We start from the raw sequence: 6,533 nt of genomic DNA, 5'->3' as shown, positions 1-6,533 counted from the left end.
GCTGTTTTATCATACTGATGCAAATATTATTCCTGCCCCCTGCACATTAGATAAGAATAAAAATGTTCTTTAAAGTTTTTAATGTCTGCCTATTTTATTAAAAAAAAAGAGAGTACATGAGAGCAAACCATTGCTGCTTGTTTGTCTACTGTATTTAATCCTCACTTTTGCATAATACAGACTAAAAATGGCTTTCAGGCCAGAGTATACATGTCCGGCTGATTCAGGATGCAATGATTGCTGGAGGCACTTGTATCTTGATTTCAGTAAAATGTAGTTGAGCCCAGGATGACACTCAGGGAAGGAAAGCCTTTCTCCTGACAGCATGCCTATAGAAGGGCATTTCTGGTGACAGTTTGAAGGAGGCTTTTCTTTTAAGCTATAAATAAAAGCTGACAAATATTGTGTTAAACTGAAAAGACAATATACTTTTGAAAACACTGAAGAAAAGGTCATATGGAAAAGAGTACGCAGGATTTTTTTAATAGCTTTTGCATGCAGCACAGAACTAGAAAGAAAAGAGCACTTTTTTGGTAGCATTGCATTATAATAGGTTTTCCTAGAATGCTGCCAGCAAAAACTTTGGGTTTGGGCTTCAGCGACACAACCCAATTGTTGTACCTCTTACCCCAGCTTCCCCAGCTGTTGGAGCTCTGTTATTTGCTGTGGGGCTCACTGCTGGAATGTATTTATTTTATGATGGGAATGCAATCCATTATATTTGGAAAGTATGACATTCAGTTACATCAGTGTATCCAGGGATTGGTATTAGTATATTGTTTTATAAATAAAGGAGCCAAAGTTCAGGAGTCGTCGTACTTGTGTATACCAATAAGGCTTTATCTGAAGATGGGGAAAATGTGCAGAAGTTCCAGTTTGCTTTATCTCCCTGACCTGCCTTTCTGTTTGCTAGCTTTACCAAATGCATCTCCTATTTTTCTCCAATTTTCTTTTCTGGAGATGGGACAAAAATTTCTTGCCTTATTTACCTACATTCACAGCTGGTTTGATAGCAGGACCTTATCCCTTTCCTCAGCCTACAGAGGCATTGCCGCAATTTCTTGTGTCTCATGTGGTAATTCTCTGCCCAGCTGCCCTTAGACCAGTGGATAGCAGAGCTTCTAGGACATGTTTGTCCCCTCCTTGGGGTCTTGACCATGTCTTCAGTCTTGAAGACTTTCATTCTTGGTGCATCAAGTGTCACGCCTCCTGTAGGCATTAATCTACAAAAAGTGGTTCGTGTGTTGGTAGGAGAGGTCTGAATGAAACCACCTTGGGGTGCTCCGTCTGCAATGGCTGCCCTGGGTGAGCGTCTGTAGGGGCTGAGCACGTTTGCCCTTGCTGCTGCAATGACCCCTTGACAACCCATGCTCCTGCCTGCCGCAGAGCACAGCCAGGGCCCGCCGCACCTTGACCACTTCACCCCACCGCCGACCTGCATCCCCTTCCCCACCCGACTTGTCCAAAGTCCCCTGCACTTGAGGGATGTGTCATGTTCATGCTTGCATGGGCATTACCTAAGCAATGCAGCCACTAGCCAACCTGCAGCTGGGGCACCAGGCGATTCTTTGTGCTTCTTGTACTCTGCATTAGTCCTACCCTAAAGAAAAAAAAGAAGAAAAGAGAAAGAAAAAACACCATTTCCAGCCCTGCCACAAACATTCTCATTTTCTTCACTCTCCTCTTGCCTGCCTGCCTGCCTACCAGGAATTACCCCCCAGTCCTCCAAGGGTTTATTTAACCCTGTCCTGCTCTAGCTCCTCCAGTGTTTCCATCTCTTTTGGAAGCCAGACAAAAGCTCTCACCCTGCCTTAACCCTCCCCCTGCAGAAGACTGCTGCCTCCGTCCTCCTTTCCAGAGAACAAATTCAGTTTTCTTTGGGTCTCTGGAGAGGAAGAGAAGCAATACTTAATATTGTTCCTTCCCACCATGCTTCCCACCAACCTCAGCTTGTTCCCGGGTCCCTGCAGGAGTGACAGATACTAGGATGTTTTGCCCTTGTACGTTACATTTTGCTCTGAATTCAAGTTTTAAAGGATGAGCACTTCTTTTTGAGCTCCTCAAATTCATGTCAATATCTGTTAGTCACTGCACCCTTCACAGTAGTTTCACTGACACATCTTGGTAAGAACTAACGACACATAAACTGCACTTTACATGTAAAAGTGTAAAGACGCAGACAGCGCTGAAAACAGAATTTAGCACAAACCTCAACAAAGTAGTTCTCTGAAGTTGGCCACATTATTTTTTTTAAAACCATTTTGAAATATTGGCTTATATTAATTTTTTATGCTTGAATAATAGGTATGACATACCAGCATGTTTTAAACACATACACGATTCACTACAAAGAAACTAGTAAGGTCTGCAAGCATTAAAACTGAATTAGTACTTTAAGTGTATGATACTTAAAAGAAAATGGTAGAGAAGCTAAAGCTTTGCTACTTTATAGCTGCAAATTATTAGAACAACTTTATACATCGATAGCAGAGGGACAAATTTTGAAAACAGTGTTGGTGGCTTTGGACTCCAGTTACAACCTTTCTGCCAAGAACAATATCACACAAGAAGTCCAGTGATGAAATCTGCTGAGAATATGTCCTCTGGCACTGTTCCTTTCCATGGCTCCTCCTCCAAGCACGCGACATCTCATTACAAGGTTCACAGATAGCAAAAGACGTTTCAGTGGTTTCTAATTATTTTTTACAAGACTAGAGACTTATCAGGGAGTTGATTATCTCCAGGATTAATGACATGCATTAACTAAACTGTCATTATGCCTATTTTTCAACTCTTTTGTAAATACAAACTTGAAAAGTACGAACAAGATTTTTATCTGGGTTTACAGAACAAATGCCACAGAACAGCAGCTCTTGGGAAAAAGAAAGTGTCCTTAATCCATGTTTTGAAGTACAGTTCATAAGCTCTGCTCACACGATCAAATGCACAAGGCTGTATGCAGCACGCATAGCTACTGCTTTGCCTGTTAATGGGGATAAAGATAAGGCAGCCCCCAGTGGCACGGCGATGGGTGGGGAGGAGTGCGTGCCAGCAGCGTGGCTGGGACTGCGGTGCCGCCCAGCTGGCTGGAGCCACGGACACTAGCAGAGGGACAGACTCCCCCCCAGGCAGCGTGGCACATCTGTACCTGCGGAATGCAGGGAGAAGTGTGTCTTCACCTGTAAAACAGCTCTGTAGTGAGCTGTGCTCTTAAGGCAGGCAAACATCACGTGGAGGAGCGCAGAGGGCACTCAGGCGGGATTAGAAAAGCGACCTGTAAAAGGGAAACGGTTTTGGCTGAAAGAGAATAGATGCTCTCCCATTCCCTCTGTGTAGCAGCTAATCCTAGGTGCAGCTCACTAGGAGTTTGAGAAGACTTTACAGATTTGCCAGAACTGGGAGCTGAAATTAGCTAATTGCTCATGCAAACTAGAGCAAGGAACAACATAATCCATAGAGTTACCACTCCTTCTAGACACCAGAGATCTTGTGCCCAGACTCTAAATGTTATTTCAATGGTATTCACCCCCTCAGAGAAGTTCCCTTCCATGTTGGCTGACTTTGGGCCTTGAATAGAGGACCCAGAAATTTGCAGCTTAAACTACAAGATAAAGTTCTAGAGCTACAGGTCACTGCAACAGCAGGGGAGCGTCCTCTATGCACGGAGCTTAGAGAAGGGAGGCACCACAGCCTGTGATCAAAGGGTTACAACGATGTACATGAACATCCATTAGTGCAGTAAAATACCATGGAAACATTCAGAAAGATGGACAGCATCATCGTTCAGGATCCTCAGCCAGGAAAAACACTTCCAGTTTTTTAATTGCATATTCCAAAAACCAAACAGAAGATTAAAAGCAAACCGGCAGCAGACCTTGAACTCATTGCTGAACAACATGTTCCTCCACTGATAGTGAAAGATAGTACAGTGCAGGGAGATGAACTACTTGAGCCTGTTCTTTTTACAGCTTGGGGGCCAGAGACAGGCAGCAAGTACAGTTGCAAAAGGATATTATGCCACAGATGAGCTCAAGGGGAAGAAGTGTCATGCATTTGCAGTTGGGAAGATGTCAACTATTATTACCACGAGCTGCATGCATACTTACATGCAGCTCATCCTGTTATGATATCAGTATCATAAGTGGACTCATCCTGCCATTCCTGAACCATTCCATAAGACATATGTTAATGATGAATATGGTCAAGAAATGTGTTTCCACAACATCCTCTTAAAGTGCACCGCTCCTCAGGACTAACATTTAACTTGCAAGTCCTCTAGGGAAGTCTAGGTCTAGCACATCATTCCTGGTTCTCAGAACTGAGCAGGAAGGATAGAAGCTGGAAGCTAGAAACCAGGGGTGCTCTCTGGTGCAATAATCCCATCGCCACGTGAAGAGCTGGGTTTGATGTCCAGTTGCTAACAGTCAGCATAGGCACACCTTCCGTCATTTCTCCTCCTGCCAGAAACAGCCTCTTTGAAGATTTCACACCCTGAGGTCTTCATTGCAGAACTACATTTCCTACATTTGAATGATTTCTTTTGCTTTGCAAAGCCAAAGTGACACAACAGCTGAGCCCACAGGACATTTCCTCAGGTGAGACTCACGGAGGGTTTATTGCATCCCTCTGCACAGGGCAGTGAGCTCACCAGCACTGCTTGTCCCTTCCCAGCAAAGTGGCTTGTCTGCCCTCACTCAGCACTGAAAGGCCATTGTGGGAAGGCAGTGGAGGACTAGCAGTACTAGAGTGGAGAGAGCAAAGATTTACTGACTTGATTTACCGGAGTTACAACTCAAGACAACTTTCAAAACCAACTTGTCCAAGCCAGCTGAGCAGACTAAAAAGAGGTAGGGACTGGCATAACTGGTGTTGAGTTGCTTTCACACATTCAATCTAGACAGTGATGTGTTACCAGAAGAGGTGATGGTGAGAGAGCATCAGAGGGCAGAAGGAACAAGAAGGCAGCACCAAACAAGACATGCCAAAAAATGAGAGCAGAAGAGTACTCCGAGCCCCAGTTGAAGACCTGCATAACTGGGCATGCCTGAAGGCTGTGCAGCTCCTCTGAACCACCACTGTCTTTCCTACCTGGAAGGAGGTCACTGAACTTCAGGATGCACATACATCCTTCTGGGTCTGGTGGCCACAGAAGGGTTAGAGGCAGCAAGTGCCAGTGGCTTCAAAAGCCAGGGGATTTCCAGCTGCCACCCCTCTTGAGCTCCTTTTGCTGGTGGCTGCTGCTGCCAGACCTGACTGAGAAGGTGCTGGCTTTCTTTCATTTTTGGCCAACATCTGAAAGGCTAGAGATTTTTTTCTTGCCCTTTGGATAACACTGTTGATGTTAAAATCTACTCTTATGAAGCTTTTTCCATTTCCCCAGGAAATATTTTGTGTTAATATATTCTTATCCTTTCCTTATTGATTTTATCTGCAATGCCTTTTGCCAAGCCTAATTTTTAGAGCCTTACGTTTATTGTCTTAGGTCCCAGTTGTCAAGTATTTTACTGGGCTCCTTTTTTTTTTTTTTCCCATGATACACAGTGCACTTTCAAGCAAGGCACAGTTAATGGGGGTTTGTTATTTCTGTGCAAGTCAGGCTATCAGTGTGGGCTAGCAGACAGGGTGAATGAGTAAGAGATAGGGCCTCTTCCTACATGCTTACGTCAGGGGACCTTGGCCAAAAGAAAGCTGAATGATGTCTAATTAGTTAAGATAAGAAGGAAATGAGAAGGGGACACATGGGAAGCCCTAGGCAGTGACTGTGTTTGCTCATGCTTCTGGCTACGTGGGTTCAAGCATTAGTAAAACGTTTTGTACTAACAAGTCATTTAGTTATAAACATCTTGTATTCTATGAGCATCCTGGATGTTGGGCTTGCAAGTTTGTCACCTGCTAATGTCTCTTACTTTTCCAGAGCTCTGTGATGGTGCAGGAGAGGGTGACCCTGGGGACAGCAGGTCTCTGAAAGCCTCTGAGTTAAGGCATGTTACAACATCCCCTCCCTGCATCTCTTCTGTGTTTGTGCTGCAACACAGCACCAAAAAAGTGTTTGCTTTGCAGGCATCAGCCCACGGGTTTGTCTCCTTTTTTTAAGGCCCAGCTCCTGAAAGCTGTAAGCTGTAGTTACAAAAGCAGGTATCTTCTCTGCTAGGTGCACACCTCATCTGCAAAAGTCAGGCCTGCTGAGAAATGCCTTTTAACGCAACTTGTGGAATTTCATCACCTGCGCAGGGCTGTGGGTGTCACCTGGAGAGCCCTCGCTGGGCTGCCAGCTCACACCGGTGCTGCTGCAACACTGCTGGCTCAGGCAGACCCTGTCTCCCGCTCACCTGCAGGGCTGAAGCTGCCAAGCCGCTCTTTTCCCACTGCTCGTGTGGATGGTGTACCCAGCTCTGACAACAAAGACAACTCTGTATGGACAAAGCAGATGCCTGACATAAGCAGCAATAATCAAAAGTGATAGCGCGGTGGCCCAAGGTGGGGTGGCCGTCCCAGCAGAGCACGCTGGAGCAGCGAGGAGCCCTGCCTGGGAA

Source organism: Pelecanus crispus, chromosome 2, assembly GCF_030463565.1.
Source record: "Pelecanus crispus isolate bPelCri1 chromosome 2, bPelCri1.pri, whole genome shotgun sequence".
In the NCBI taxonomy this organism is placed as follows: domain Eukaryota; kingdom Metazoa; phylum Chordata; class Aves; order Pelecaniformes; family Pelecanidae; genus Pelecanus; species Pelecanus crispus.
Note: the sequence above shows the minus strand (reverse complement) of the source record.